The sequence below is a fragment of the Hoplias malabaricus genome, chromosome 4, assembly GCF_029633855.1.
Source record: "Hoplias malabaricus isolate fHopMal1 chromosome 4, fHopMal1.hap1, whole genome shotgun sequence".
NCBI classification, from domain to species: Eukaryota; Metazoa; Chordata; class Actinopteri; order Characiformes; family Erythrinidae; genus Hoplias; species Hoplias malabaricus.
Window position 1 is genome coordinate 27374033 of NC_089803.1, and position 16491 is coordinate 27390523.

The following is a 16491-nucleotide window of genomic DNA, read 5'->3' on the forward strand; positions in this document are numbered from 1 at the left end:
CTCGGGTGCACTACATCCGCCATCTTACCAATGTCCTTTGACCTATGATGTCACACCAACAACAAAAGTCCCACTAGCCACTAAAAGCCCTGTTGCCAACTCTGTTGTTTTAATTTTGGATCTTTTTGCAAAATTAACCTAGGCTCTTTCACTTATGAATTCTAACTCCACACACTCTCACCTTGAAGAAGAAGTATCACTAGCCTTCACTTCTAACAGTTTTAAAAATTCACAAGTTACATTAATACCACTTTAAATAACAAACAAAATGGGTTTGTTGTTTTTTGCAGAGTTACTCATAACTTTACTTATTGTTGTCCATAATCATAATATATATTTTTTATTTTTCTATCATACTTGTAAAAAGCTGGTGTTGTGCTACGAGTAGTGCTACCTTGTTGAAATCTGCTACTTCTCAGCTCTGCGCATGCATGGAACACCGGCCCCTCTTTCTGTCATTTTTCTTCCTAAGTTCCACAGCTCCAGTGGAATCATGGGATAATAAAGTGTGCTGGGGTTGCATAATTCAAAATTTCTCCAGAGGAAGTACACCATCCGGGGACTTTTCTGCTAGATTAATATTATGTATTTAGACACCCTAGTCATACTCTCGTAATGCTTTTACAGTTCAGTATGGAAGTACGCAATTTCGGACCCAGCCTTTTTCTTCTGAGTCCTTGCTCCTGGTTTACAGAGGTGTCAATCACTTTTGACATGCCTGTTCAGGGCTGAGTGCATCCCGGAGTGGAGTGGACAGCTCACAGCCGGCAGACGCTCATTGGAACACAATTACACTGAATCTAAAAAGGAAACCTTCAGCTTTGTATTCATGGAGACTTTACGTAAAACATTCCAATTGTTGGGGTGCTTTGAGCTCCAGAACGCTGCGTTATGAACGCTGAATGTTTACTGTGGTGTAAACTGTTTACTGTGTACTGTGTGAGAGAGTAGGCCTAGACTGAGTGGAGGTGGGTTAAGTCTGCACATATTAGGTCACAACTACAGGGGTTGGACAATGAAACTGAAACACCTGTCATTTTAGTGTGGGAGGTTTCATGGCTAAATTGGAGCAGCCTGGTGGCCAATCTTCATTAATTGCACATTGCACCAGTAAGACCATGTGCATCCAATGGTTCAAACATTGTGTCCTGAAGGCGGTGCCGTGTATCAGGATGACAATGCACCAATACACACAGCAAGACTGGTGAAAGATTGGTTTGATGAACATGAAAGTGAAGTTGAACATCTCCCATGGCCTGCACAGTCACCAGATCTAAATATTACTGAGCCACTTTGGGGTGTTTTGGAGGAGCGAGTCAGGAAACGTTTTCCTCCACCAGCATCACGTAGTGACCTGGCCACTATCCTGCAAGAAGAATGGTTTAAAATCCCTTTGACCACTGTGCAGGACTTGTGTATGTCATTCCCAAGACGAATTGACGCTGAATTGGCCACAAAAGGAGGCCCAAACCCTTTCATTGTCCAACCCCTGTAGGTTACATTTGGTTACATATAAAACTATTTTTACAATTTCAAATGTCATGAATCATACATAGAGTGGCTTAACAATTGTACTGAGAAAAAAGTTCTTGCAGAATTTTCTCCCCAAATATTAATCATTGCCAAATCCCTTATATTAAATAGGACACCCTAGTCACACTGTAAAACCAACCTGGGAGAGTGAAGGCAGGCTTGTGCTTCTTCCAACATATGTAAAGCCTGTCACCATTTATTTTTAAAAATGCTGCTAACTAATCACACTGGACATTTCTCTGTGCTGGAGGAGAGCACAAACTGTCTCTCCAGATCTATCACATCAGTTGACAGATGCCCACACTGGCCAGTAGTGCATGCACTGTGATAATATACCTTTAAAAGCATACCTTTTAAAAATAGTATACCTTTTAAAGGCATTTCTATTATATATTTACTTTTATAATGTTTGAACATAAAGTATCACCACCTCAATATTTCAGTGCTAAATTGCAAAACTGATACATTTGCATCAAGGTATAATTTTTGTTATATTTTTGTATTTTTCTGAGCTCCCTCTACTGGTACAATGTGCTATCCCTATCCTAATGTTCAGTTATTAATCTCAAGGCTTCTGTTTAAATAACAAACACATATCATTTTGTAAGTGAAGTAATATTTGAGTTGTATTAATAAATCTGTGACCATATAATAATAATAATAGATAATTTGTGACCCTATGCCCCCTTCAAGTTTAAGGAGTTAAAGACATAAGGAAAGTTTATTTTCATGCTTTATTGTGAAGCCAGTGGAAACATCGGAAGTATCTTTTAGTGTTTTTCTGGCCCTTTAACTTTCCGTTCCATCTCTTCTGGTTCGGAGTCTTATTACATGAGCTGTCGGACTTGGAAATAGAGGTCGCTTTGGACAAGGGCACAATCTCTTCCTCGTCTCGCGCCGAACTCAAAGTGCTGGCAGCGTGAGTGAAGTGAGGTGTGTTTGGCAGAGTGTGTGAGAGTGAGCAGGGCCAGTTGACTCCTGCTGAAGACTGCATAGCTCTGGTGTTTTTTGTGGAGGATGCGTCTTTGTGAAAGAAAGCCAGCCACTACAGAGAAGCTGTCAACCCCAAATGAGAAATGCCAGCCTCCCAGAGAGCCTGTGCAGGTAAGTGGAAATGTTTTCTGCTTCATATCAACTGTGGTAATACTGCTTTGGCTTTGTCCCTTTTTAGAATGGTTAGCTAAAACTTTTTTTGGCTGACCTTGAGTCAAGAAACATAATGCATCCATCTCATCAAACAGCATTTGCCCAACTTTGACTAGTTAGGGTCAACTGGAGAAAAGTATGTGTTGTGCCATTCTGAGTTAGAAATATTTGATGAAAATAAAATGCAGTTTCTGTGTTTGTTTTTTTGATGTATGTTCTTGTCACTAGCTGGCACTGAAAGAAGTTGTTGACCCAGAGGGAGAAGACAGAAGGCCATACTCTAAAATATCAGTCTGACAGTATGAGTCAGTTGTCTATACAGGAAGGTAAGATATATCAGAGAGATGGAGACAAACATATTCAAGAACTCTTGTAGAGAACATGGGAAAAAATCTGCATCATCTATATCACATGTGAAAAACTTTGGTCACCAAATTCTTGTACCTTTAGACCAGCGATTTACTCTTCTCTGCAAAAAAGTTTACGTCACTCACATTAACAAAGGTTTGTCTAGACCTCTGGAAAACCTTAAATGAGTTTCTTTTGAGTCTTAAGGGAACACTATGGCTCTCTTTTCCTGGTACTGACATTAAAGCTGTGATGAGACCAAGGTTTCGGAGGAAGTGGGTGGGGGTGGCAGGGATTAGCACCTGTTAACTTTAGCAGTATTAGCCCACTTTAGCATTATACATCAATTCTGCTAACAAGTGCCACAATACCACAACTGTCACACTTTATACTCGTATCATGGTCCATTGTATTTAATGAGTTATCTATAACTTTTTTCAAGTTGTCAGCAATTTTATTTGATTACACACTTTCCTCAGGATCAAAATTGAGGGAGAGTGCGAGTGTATTTATCACTAAAAGCCCCAAGTGTGTTTATCACTAGAAGCCCTTAGAGCCAGTTGTGACCGATGTGAATATCCATCAGCTCAGAAGGTGTGTGTGTGTGGGTGTGTGTGTGTGTGTGTAGAGGGATGTATGGATGTATGGGGGTGTGTGTGCATGAGAATTTCAAGACAGTACTGTATATGTGTATTACACTCAGCAAAAAGTAGGAGGAGCCCATTAAAAAAGGAGGAGTTAAAAAAGCCAAATTGTACATTGTATATTTCTTAAGAAATGGGCTTGCTTTTGTGATTTGGATTAATGCTTTGATGTAAAACCAAACTGCCACCCCACTGCCACCACCATGTTTAACTCCATGACAAAAGTTTCAAGACACTTATGTTCTAACAAGTTTCACTTTCTTTTCTTTCAGTCCAAACCATTATAATTCATGGATGTTAGGATGTTAAAAGTGTTTTCTCCCAAATGTCCTTATGCCTCCTTTGTTAGCAGAGTTTGTTCACCTTGCAGCACTCCCTTAGATTCCAGCCTCTTGCCAGTAGTGGAAAAATTAGCACTGTCCTATGTCAAATCAATTAAGGTGAGTGAGGTCTGCAGTTTTTAGATACTCCTTGGCTTCTTTTGTGACTTCCTCAGTGAGTTGTTTCTGTGCTTTTGGAGGAGATTTGGTAGGCTGGCCACTTCTGGGAATATTCACTATGGTTCCAAATCATCACGATTTGGAAATAATCACAATCTCACAGTGGTTTCCTTGATCCTTGAGATAGGTTTGTAACTGTCTTACTGTTGGTGTATAATAATGTGAGTAATAATGTATATAATGTAATGACCAGTTTGTCCTCTTTTTCTCAGACGTGTCTTCAGTTTGAGAGTGAATGTCTTAAAGTGAATGTCTAAATATGATTGTGGGCAATCGCAGTCCTCTCTGGTTATTTACATTCCAAAGCTAAGCATTTTTTAATGTGGAATGGTGTGTTTCAGGGGGAAAAATTTGTTGTTTGTGTGTGGATAAAGTTTAACTTGCCTGTAAGATTTTAGTCACTATTTTAATTACCACAAAATCTAATTTGTAAGTTGAGTGGTTTAATTTCATAGCACTTTTGGAAATATAGTTAGCCGTCTCCTGAATTTGGAGACATTTCCACCTTAAGTGATCCAAAGCAGCAAAGTTTATATTACCCACCCATGGAGCAGGAATAGAGCAATCTTCCTTTCTGTTCATGCTTTTCATAGTTTGGATTTCTTTCTATTGTGTAGTAATACTCCAGATGCTTCTGCCACAAGCAGAGAGAAAAACTAACATACCTGACCGAGATGGTTTGTTTTTTTTCACTCATTTACAGACACTGGGGCTTCGTACATATATATCATTCTTTGATACAATTGGTCAATCATAATGTATATGCCCTGCATGCAATGATTGCTCCCATTGCTGCTCAGGAATACAGAGACAGAGCATCTGCTTTCTTGATAATAGTGTATGGATAGAGAGAATATATGAAGTTTGCCATATATAAAATCATTGGAATAGTTGCTTCAAGAAACCTAGCATGCCCAAACAGAGGATTGCACACCTCTTTTGTTAAAACGGCATTCTGAGATTGCTACTTATTTTTTTTTTTCCATATCTAACACCGAGCATCTTCTGGAACATAGACCTGGACACATCAGGAGGGTACATATTCAGTACCTTTTTATTAAAAAACATAATTGTACATTATTTTAAATGTAGATTTAAAAATTTCATTGATTTCATATGCCCAATTTCATATTTTTTACTCTGCACAGTTGTAATATTAGGAGAGGTAAAGGAGAGGTAAATATTACAAATAAAAGGAGGTAAAGGAGAGGTAAATATTACAAATATTTACCTCTCCTTCTGAAGAAGAGAAAGTAATGTACCTTTTAATGAACAAAACTTGACTTTAACACCACTGTACCACATTTACACTGTTTGTACCTTTGGTGATAATAATGAACCTTAATTTTCTGAGACTGTACTACTCAATCTTTGAGGAATTTAAAAATGATCTTAAGACTTATTTTTTCCCCTTTTGGTTTATGATTGCGTCTACTCTTCTACCTTTTTATTTGAAGTTTTTTAGACAAGGGGATTGTGTTTTTACTTATTTGGGTTTATATGTTTTATCTTAGGGCAGCACGGTGGTGCAACAGGTAGGTTCGAAACCCGCTTTGTGTGACTGTCTGTGAGGAGTTTGGTGTGTTCTTCTGTGTTTCCATGAGCTTCCTCTGGGTGCTCCGTTTTCCACCCAATACCCCCCCCCCCACAAAAAAAAAAAAAAAAAAAAAAAACTTTGGTAGATGGTTTGGCTACTCAAAAGTGTCCATAGGTGTGAGTGTGTGTTGTCCTGTGGAGGACTTATCTCATTTCACTGTAATTCATTTTAATACCTTTTTTCTGCTGTAAATGTCATGTTTAATCTGTACTCCCTTTCTTTACTGGACTCTTTCTGTTGCTATTTCTGAACATTGCACAGGCATTATTAAAGTAGTTACCCAGTTAAAACAAGTTACACTGCAATTAATTGGTGAGATAGCCCCTTTAATTACCCTCCCACACATGTTTTATAATGCATATAAATGTGACGTATGGCTTTGCCAATACACTGATCTCCACTCTGCTCCATTCACTGAGAGCTGGAGTAAAGGTTATATATCAGCCTGCAAGCTCGCTAAGCCCAAGAAACGTGATTAACATCCAGCCACAAACCAAAATGACTGCTTATCATATATCACTTAGCTAAAGGTGATATAAAACAGGCCATTTGAGCAAGTAGCATGACCCAGAAGTGACCTTATGGTAAAACAAACAAAAGACAAATAAATGCTAGAGGGAAAGCAGCCAAAGTGTTTTAAACATTTAGTTTTTTGTGTACACTTCTGAACAGGGACCAATATCATTTTTATTTTTTGGTGTAGTGTTTATTCTGCTTTGGGACATGCTGCAGACTTGTATGAAATTCATCAAGAGAACTCACACCCTGGAAAATGTGTTTTGCTCCAAGAAAAGTAAAAATAAATAAATAAATAAATAGAAAAGGCAGTTTATGCTTCAAGACCTCAGTGGAATTGAGTTAATTAGCTATACATATACACTTGGGACCTTCTCCCCTCAGAAGGTAATTATTAAGCTCTATTGATTTAAGTCAGTAATTAATTCACTAAATATATTCTTTTAGAAGATTATGGAAGATTATTAGTTTACCCTTTTGACTACCACATCTCAAGCTATACATGCTTCAAGATTGGAATATTATTTTTTAACATGCAAAGCTGACACTAGAGAAACACTAAGTAATTATTCTGAAGCATCTTGTCAAGAGCTGTACAGCTTGATTTCCAGAGTTTAAGTCTCATAAGATGAAGTAATAATACTTTATGAGTACTACCCTTGATGATTTAGGGGCTTTCTGAGTGGTGTTTTGGGATAATATCATTTATTGAAGGAATTCAAATAGTGGGATTCCATTTTGTGAACAGTAATGACAGTGTCCATATTCTTGGGTCTTTGGTGGTGGAGCCATGTACAAGTTTAATAAGATATCTACAACTCTAGTGCTCTAATCCAAGGGCACTTGTAAGTCCCGTGGGGCTTTTAACTTGAAAAATGTAGGAAAGAAATATATGCTGTCTACTAGAACAGCCTGGAGCATTTACCAGTAAATCTTTATACCTAATCAAATGGCAGTGTTTACTAACTAAAGTGGAATGAAAACTAAATATTTTTTACTTATTTATTTAATGACATAGATATGCCTCATTCAGAGAGACAGTTTGTGAGGTTAATTAAAATTTGTTGCTCTTTCTTTGTCTTCTATTTAGACCTTGAGGTGTGCTGTCTGCCTTTTTTTAAGGCACTTCCACCAAATTGTAAATATTTCTGCATAATTCAGTTGATGGTATTCAGGCTGAATTAATGTAAAATGTGGCACTTTAGAGATCCTTAAAGAAAAACACATGACACAACATGTGAGCCCAGACTCACATGTGTATCATGTGTAAAACAGTTACCCTACACACGTGTCCTGAGTTTCTATAATGTGGATTATGGTAATTGAGTGATAAATTTGGTAAAATACATTTTTCTCTGATAGTTTTGCCATGTAAAACCTTCATGTACCTATATGTTTCAGATGTGTTTTATGTTTTCATCACCTCTAGTTCTTGATTGATCTGAACTTTATTATGAAAGTCCTGATGGCTTTGCTTGTAGAATATCTGAAAAATATAGGGCATCTAGCAAAAAATATAACATCATATTTGTTTTATACAGTGATAGAAATCACAAAATGTCCCAGTCACAATTTAATGGGTTTATAATGTATCACAACAAGGTATAATGTTTGCTGGGGATAGTTCTTTATATTTTTATACTCTACTTAATGGATCATTTTCGAATGCTGAAGGTCTATCTGGATAAACTGTTGAGCCTAGATGTGTTTTTGAGTTCTAAGATGACTTTGATGCTGCTGCTAGAGAGTAAAGTGCTGATCCAGCTTCTCTTCCAGCTTGCCAGTTCCCTCAGCCTTTAAGAAATCAATGGTATTTGAACACATGCCTCGGCCAACCTCTGCTGCCACCACCCCCCCACACACAAATACACACCAAAACGGATCAATCTGCTCAGCAACCAGCCCAAAAACACAGGCGAATGATCCAAACTCTGGTCTAAGCTTCTACTCAGGGTTTCTTTTACTTTTTTTAGATTCTGTGTACTGGTCAGCCAGTGTGAAGTTTAATTCTCACTCTATTGCCTGCTGTCCTCTGCAGATTGTGGAAAGGAAATTTGTCAGTGTTGACTGTGTGATGGTCAGTGGGTGGCTGAGCGAGTATGCCTTAATGGTTGCTGTGCAACAGTGAGTTGAACAGGAAAACTGTGCAGTGCGACTTCACAGAAATAAGCCATTTGGTATCAGGCTTCCCTAAAGCACCATTAAACCCTATAACTGTCACTGAAAGTGTCCGTGTAAGTGAAGGCTTTTGGGGACTGGGCAGTAACTTGATTTGAAACATGGCTTTTCTACTGTGAAAATAACCCCAAACAAGTGTTCCACATTTTTTGAAAATATAAACACAATAAATCAACAGCGATTGCCCTCTCCAGACCTTACTGTTCTTCAGCATTATGTAAGGGATAATGCAGTGCGGGCAAATTGTTGACAGTGCTCCAAAGCAAGCCCCAACAGGGTGATAAAGACCCTGGCACTAAAGTGAGGGCGACATTTCCTGCAGTGTGATATGATTAGCTTGGAAACAGCTGTCATTAATCAGAGGCCATTATACAAAAGTAATGACCATCCATTGACCACAGTTCTACAGGATAAATGATGCTGTATCATAAAAGATGAGCAATGTAATGCAATGACACAGGTGTAAACATTCTTACACTGTTGTGTTCTTTGATTGCCCCTGCCAGTGTGTTGTTAATTTCAATGCCATGTGTAGGGGGGACTGAGGTGGCACTGGCCCCCACAGAGGGTGGGGGGCCACTGACGCTGGTATTAACAATTGGTAAGGATTTCAAGTCAAATGCATGCTGCCAGTATGAAAGACTGCACTCACTTAAACCAGGCAGGAACATCTTCACTTAAAATATAGCTTGGCGGGGCTCATAAGTGGCACAATTATTACATTGGCCCCACAGTCGAGAAATCAATAGTCCAAGTCCAAGACTAGAGTACTAGAGAACAGAATTGGCCTCATTGTGTCTGGGTGGGAAGAATGACCCTCCCTCTTCACCATCATGCAGCACAACGCCAATGTGGGCGTATGCTCCCTAACATTACATAACAGACTTGGCAGTTAGTGTTGAGCTGTCTGATGATGTTGAGTTGGCAGCACTTTGAAAAGGTGAGGTCTTCACATGTCCCAGCTTGGTAGCCAAGATACTTAAGTGCAGCTAAACCCCCAGGAAGCTAAGGGATTTAAATGTTACATATTACGCATTGTTTGAAGTTCAGTGTTACTTGTTATGCTTAATGAATTTCATGCTTTTTCTTCACACCTTTGAAAGCCTTAAAATCCCAAAATCATTACGATTCTCCTTCCAGCCCCAGGCTGGATTCTGTACCCCACTGAGTCCTTCTACTTGCATTTGAAAAATTGGTCCAGAAACACTACTAGTTAATTTTAGATTAGATATCAGTCCCTCTCATACCCTTCAAGGCACTTACGTCTAAGAGCTGTCAGTGTTGAACCCCATTTGGCAAAAGCCTCCGGTGTTTTACAGCAACAGGTGTGTTTTAAGCAAAGCCGCGTGATGTGCAACGCCAATAGTGTCTTGATCGATTGATGCTGGTGACAGCTTTTTGGCTGAAGGAGACAGAGCCAAGCTTGTAGTGGCATTACTAAATTAACACTTCCCAAAATGATTCAGGGGTCACCTTTGTAGACTTGCTCTCTGGGGCGAGAGAGAGAGTCCTTTTACACAGATCTGCTCTGATGCAATGCTACGCCTCATCCATTGCAATTGGCACATTGTCTTGTGTATGTGTTTAGACAGATTAAAATTTATGCAACAGAGTTTTACACCCCATCCTATTCCCATTCACACACCCTCCCTGCCTGCCATGTAGCATTTGAAGAAGGCAGGAGTGAAGGAAGGGGGAAAAAAAGAGCTGGAAAAGCAAGACTGAGTAGGCCATTATGGAGCCGGGAGTGTATCCTCATGAGGAGGCGGCAGGGTTGAGATGGCCTAAATGAGGGAACCGCAGCGGCCATTCCTGGAGCCTCATTACCTAAATGGAGAGCCATCCGTCCTGTCAAGGTTTCTGAAAATCTCTTCTGACACGATTGCCTTCCTCTCTCTCTCTCTCTCTCTCTCTCTCTCTCTCTCTCTCTCTCTCTCTCTCTATCCTCAGTTCAGAGCTTCTGCATGAAGGGAAGGATTGTGGGGAAAGAGAGAGAGCAGGTGAGAGAGAGAGGGAAAGAGGCAGAATGGTAAAAGGGAAAAAAAGAAAAAAAAAACCAAGGAAACAGGTGCCAACTGAGTGGCTGGGCGAATAGCTGGGGAAGATTTGTGCATTTGGTACAGTAATAAGGTCTTGATTAGGCCTGGAATCTGCCGTCAGACTCCATGAAGTTCCCCCAGACTGACACTGCTTTTACCTTGGCCAAAATAGCTAATAATCACTGGCCTGGATTTTCACTTGAAGATATTACGGGTGAAAACATTTAGGATTGAGTTGTGGTCCTTCTTGTAATTCAGCAACTTTAAGATACTTTCAGACATGTTAAGTCAACTTGAACCTTCACTGTCAGTGTTGTGTGGATCAGATGTTTCCATCTAACTTAAGATTTTTTTTCCCCCAGCTACTCCAGTATAAGCACACACTGCAATAAGACATCCATTCTGTGAAATGCTCTACAGAAACCTGGTATAATTTCACTCAGAAATACAGCTAGAGTTTTGAGTTTGATGAAGAGCAAAACTTGTTTTGCAGCACGGTGGTGCAGCAGTTAGTGTCACAGTCACACAGCTCCAGGAACCTGGAGGTTGTGGGTTCAAGTCACACAGTTCTTCAGCACACACACTCACACCTACGGACACTTTTTGAGTCACCAATCCACGTACAAATGTGTGTTTTTGGACTGTGAGAGGAAACCAGAGCACCTGGAAGAAACCCACACGGACACAGGGAGAACACACCAAACTCCTTACAGACAGTCACCCGGAGGAGAAATCGAACCCACAACCTCAAGGTCCCTGGAGCTGTGTGACTGCAACACTACCTGCTGTCACCCCCCCAGTACATTAATATATTTTTTATAACTCTTACTTTATTATTTTAGTAATATTTCATAAGTGTACCCATACGCATGCTTTTATTATAATAACAGAACATTTTACTCATGTTGCTAATTAAAAAATTTCATGTACCGCTAAAGGTACTGTCAATGTTAATATTCTTTCAAAGGTACAGCAGTTGTCTTAAAGTCCAGATGTGAACCTTGAAAGTAAACTGCAGTCTCTTTCCAGAAGGAAAGTTAAGTATTTGCATGTTTTGCAAAAGCACTCTTTTTTAATGTAATTTGAAAAATTTAGTTATACCACAACTAACTAGAAAATAATAAACGTCAGTAATGTGAGTAATGTGAATTAACAACACAGAAATGTACTCTCTGTAGTCAAGGACATCTGCTGTGTTTCATCTCGTGAATAGTGCATAGAATGTTTATCGGATAACATTAGCCCCTTCAGCAGGTAGCTTGATCTGAATCTTACAAGGACAGAGGAATATTGCCAGGGAGGGAAGAGAGAGAAGAGAGAGGAAAGCCATTCATTCATTTTTTGTCTTTTGCCAGCCTTATCCTGTGTTGTTATCTCCCTAATGCCATTTCTAAGATGCTCTTAGAGAAATAACGTACGTGATGTGCTAAATGCATGTGAAACAAGGCCATTTTCAGCTACACTTTCTCTTAGACTGTAATTCTTCACAGCATTTCAACAGCATTTAAATTTTTCTAGTTGGCATTTTTTCTAATGGAAAATCCCTGAGTTCTCCCCAACTGTCTCCTACTCAACACATAATATCACCTTCATAAAGTCTAAAATATCACTAACAGATTGGCATATGTTTGACTAACTGTATTAGCAATACCAATCAAATGTAAATCCAGATACAATGCAGAAATCAAATCTGTGAAAGTGAAATAATGATTATAATGAATATCCAATTTAATTGGCGCATAATTTAGTGAGGGGTAAAACTCCAGGAGCCTGAGTTTCTAAGTTTGAACCGGACTCAAGTCACTATGGCAGAGAAGTTTGGTGTGTTCTCGCCATGTCTGAGTGTCCACACATTTGGTAGGTGAATTGATTAAACAGAAGTGTCCATAGGTCTGGGTGTGTGTTAGTGAACCTCTGTGATGGACTGGTTCCGCATACAGGTGTGTGTCCCTGCCTTGCTCCCAGTGATTCCAGATAGGCTCATGACACACTGAACAGGCAAAGGGGAATGTTTTTCACCATGTCAAGGCTGCCTCTTGGTTTTCTTCAATTTATAAAACTATTTATTTGTAAGGCGGCACGTTGGTGCAGCAGGTAGTGTCACAGTCACACAGCTCCAGGGACCTGGAGGTTGTGGGTTCATTCCTGCTTCGGATGACTGTCTGTGAGGAGTTGGTGTGTTCTCCCCGTGTCCCTGTGGGTTTCCTCCGGCTGCTCTGGTTTCCTCCCACGGTCCAAAAACACACGTTGGTAGGTGGATTGGCAGTTACAGATAATGAGTGAATTAATTAATTTATTTGGATTCACAATAATTAGAACAATTACGCACCAGTACACACACATACACATACACATAATCATATACAGTATAACCAATGGAGGTAACAATAGACCCCCCTTTTTCAGATACGATCCTTCACAAACCAAGTAGCATCTGTCCATTTGTTGACAGTTTTTGAAGCAACCTTACGAAGCTTGGCTGTAGACCATTCCAGGATCAAAATGTCCAAAAAGTACTGTAGCCATATGTTCCTCAGTTGAATATTAAGCTTATAATATTGCATCTAAAATATAGATGCTGTCAAGCATATTCTTTTGTATTAGCTTCACAATAAAACCAGAGAAATCACCTAATAACAAAAACTCTGGATATAATCACAATCTGATATCTAACTGTTCAGAAATAAATTCAAATTCTAAGATCCAAAACCTAGCTTCAACTTGACATTCCCAGAAAAAATGGAGAAATAGTACCAGCCAATGAAAGATCAAAATGTGCCATTTCTATAGTTTAATTTCCACAAATGACTGTGTGGGCTGATATGTTTTTTTTTCTTTTAACATGCTACAGCAAACACATAGCATTGAGAAATTCGCTTTTGACCTCATGTTTAGTGTAATATTTGTGTGCTACAATCTCATATCCCTGCTGGTTGTGTGAAAATTTTAGATTAGTTAAGCTTTGGACTGGGGGCAGTGATGGAATTCACTGCATTCTCCAAGCACACACATGCTATTTGTGCAGATTTCACACAGCATTCTGATTTGTGCAAGATTTCTTGCAAATACTTTATGAGGTTATGTTCCAGAGGGAGAGTCTGTTATATTATGTACACAGACAAGCCAAACACATATAGCCATCAACACATGCCTATAGAGGCATGTGTATAAATTATGCACACAGTGTTTTCAGTGCCTTTAGCGGATGTCTGGAGATTCTGACAGTGGAATGGCTATGCTCTCCCTCCATCGGATCATTTCAATGCTGCATTCACTTTCCTTACAGTGTGGCGCTGTCATCAATAGTCATTTGGAGCAGAGATGCTTTCCACGGCACCAGATGCAATGAAGATTCATAGCTGCCATTTGAAAAAAGGAGGAGGGGTAGAGAATGAGAACTGCACACGTAATCCATGGCTTCTCTCCTCAGCACTGTGGCCTTGTCTGTTCATTGAGGTGAGGGAAAAAGCGTGAGCAGGAGGATGGGAGAGGAGAGAGAGAGAGAGAGAGAGAGAGAGAGAGAGAGAGAGCTGATGACAAATCTCAGCTCTAGTAAATGGGTGTGATCTAGAATATGGAGGTGACACAAGGGCCAAATCCAAGGCCACCCCTTATTTCTGGAGGATATATGGAGGTAGCCCATCCCAAGAGGTCTTAGGTGGAGCTATAGCTGTTCTAATTATGCTCTGGGTGCCTTTTTCCGTTTTAGACTGACCTACCCAAATCCTACTCCAATCCATTACACCAGAATCAGACACATGCGAATCCCAGCCCAGTGTGTAAGCATAAGTTCTACTAACATTTTTAACGATTCCCCTTGCAATTACCCTAGTTCTGAGACTGAGTTACTCTGTTATTAATATTCTCCAAGTGCTGTTCACAGATAAGTTCAGCACCAAAGAGATTAATGGGCAGACATAAGATTAGCATTAGAAGATTGGATAGGGGATTTGTATTGAAAATGTATGTTCATTGACTAGTATTCTTATGTTTTTAGGGAATTCACACTTTGCCTACATTAGTGCTAAAGATCTGAAGTCATCTACATTAGTGTTGGATAAAACTACTGGGTGGGGAAGTGCACATAAAGTTACCTAACACCTACATTAATGTGTCATAGAAAATGCTCACTTGTTTTCAAAACAGACTTGGCATACTTACTGAATTTATTGAAGTGCAAATGAACGCTCCCTGCTCAGGCTAACAGTAATGTCACATTCCCACCTGCTTGCCAGGTCTCCAACTCCTACACAATGTATCTAAGCTGGGAGGGTGAAGACTAATATCTGCTTCTTCCAAATCCAAAGCGTCACTATATTTTCTTATTTAAAAAAAAAAAACATACACACACAAAACCCTGCATCTGGCACAGCATCATTGGTTTGCTGTACATGCTTGGAGCAGAACACTAAATGCCAATTCTGTAATGGAGGTCAACAGAAGACAACGAACAAATGCTGATGTTAAGGTAGCACCTTTCTTTCAAACTCAAGGATGCTTTACAACTACAAATCACCAGCAAAGAATACAAACAAACACGGACAGTTCCCTAGCTGGCAGAGAGTCAGAGAGAAAAGATCTCTCTTTCACAATATGTAAATCCATAACCAACATGTTTAAAGACACTGGCTGAAATGTAACAGTGGCATAGTCAAACTATATTGAACTATTCAAGAAGTATTCAAGGCCATTCAGAGGATTTGTACAATATGTAAAAATTTTAGTTCTCCTCTTATGTGAATTTGTGATAAATACCCAGTGTGAAGAATTAGACTGAACCCAAACCCTAATCCTAAACCAGAAGTTCCAAAATCTGTCCAGTGGACAGGTCATTCTTGGTGGTTGTACAATAACTAGCAATCATAATGAATCATAATTTACAAGTGTTATGAATACCTGGGGTGTTCCTTCTGGCAGAATTTATACTCATTTTTGTAGAAATTATTGGTCAAGAACTTTTGAGGTCTACCTGTTTGCCATTCACATCTCACACTCTCACACTCTGCTCCAGCTTAAATCAAGCCTTATCTCATACGCATGTTGAATCTAATACAAACTATTTATACTGGCTCTAAATTGCTATTTGCAAATCAATTCCTATGAAGTTATCATTTAGGATACACAATAGTGAAGAAAAGAAGACATTGAAAATCGAAGGAGCTGTTTTCTCTTGCAATTGGTCGCACTTTATATTTGAGAGAAGGAAATCAATTGTTCTGTGAGCTTTCTTATCTGTATTCTGTTACAACGACATTAATTATAGAACAGCTACTGATAAAACCACAGGTGTCTTATACTCTGCTTTATTATGCATTGTATTGTCCATACTCATCACTGTGACATGTGATTAGGAATGGGCTCATTATTTCAAATGATATTGAGTATGCTTCCAGTGATCAGGTTGACATCACTTTTATGTGTATTGTGTTTTTGTTAAATAGCAGTTTTGTCATCCAGGCACAAAACATATCCCAGTAAACAAGGGACGTCCCTGGATGTTCAAAATAGGTCTAAAAGTAGTCTGTCAATCAAGGACATATTTAACGTCAATGGACGTCCAAATTCCATCTTAAAAAGTTAGTTAAATGGCGACCAATCGATAACGTCAGTGGACGTCCAAAACGGGTTTTATACAAGTAATTTATTTCGAGACCAATTAATAACGTCAATGGACGTCCAAAATACGTCTAATAGTCGTCTTTTCAATGTCTGTGTTTGGACGTCTTTTCAACTTTCATTTTCAACCTCAAGAGAACGTTGATTAGGCGGCAGTCATTACATTATTTCAACGTTGAATCAACGACTAATTGTTTACTGGGATGGGTACTAGGGCTGTGCCATGTTGTATTGTGTGCAATAATATCGCAAAACAAATTTAAAGGATATAAAACACTCAATATTGTGATCATTTTGATAATCTGACATGTTTACATGATGACGTCATGCAGTTACACATAATATGGCATATATTCATAATGTAATTTAGGCAC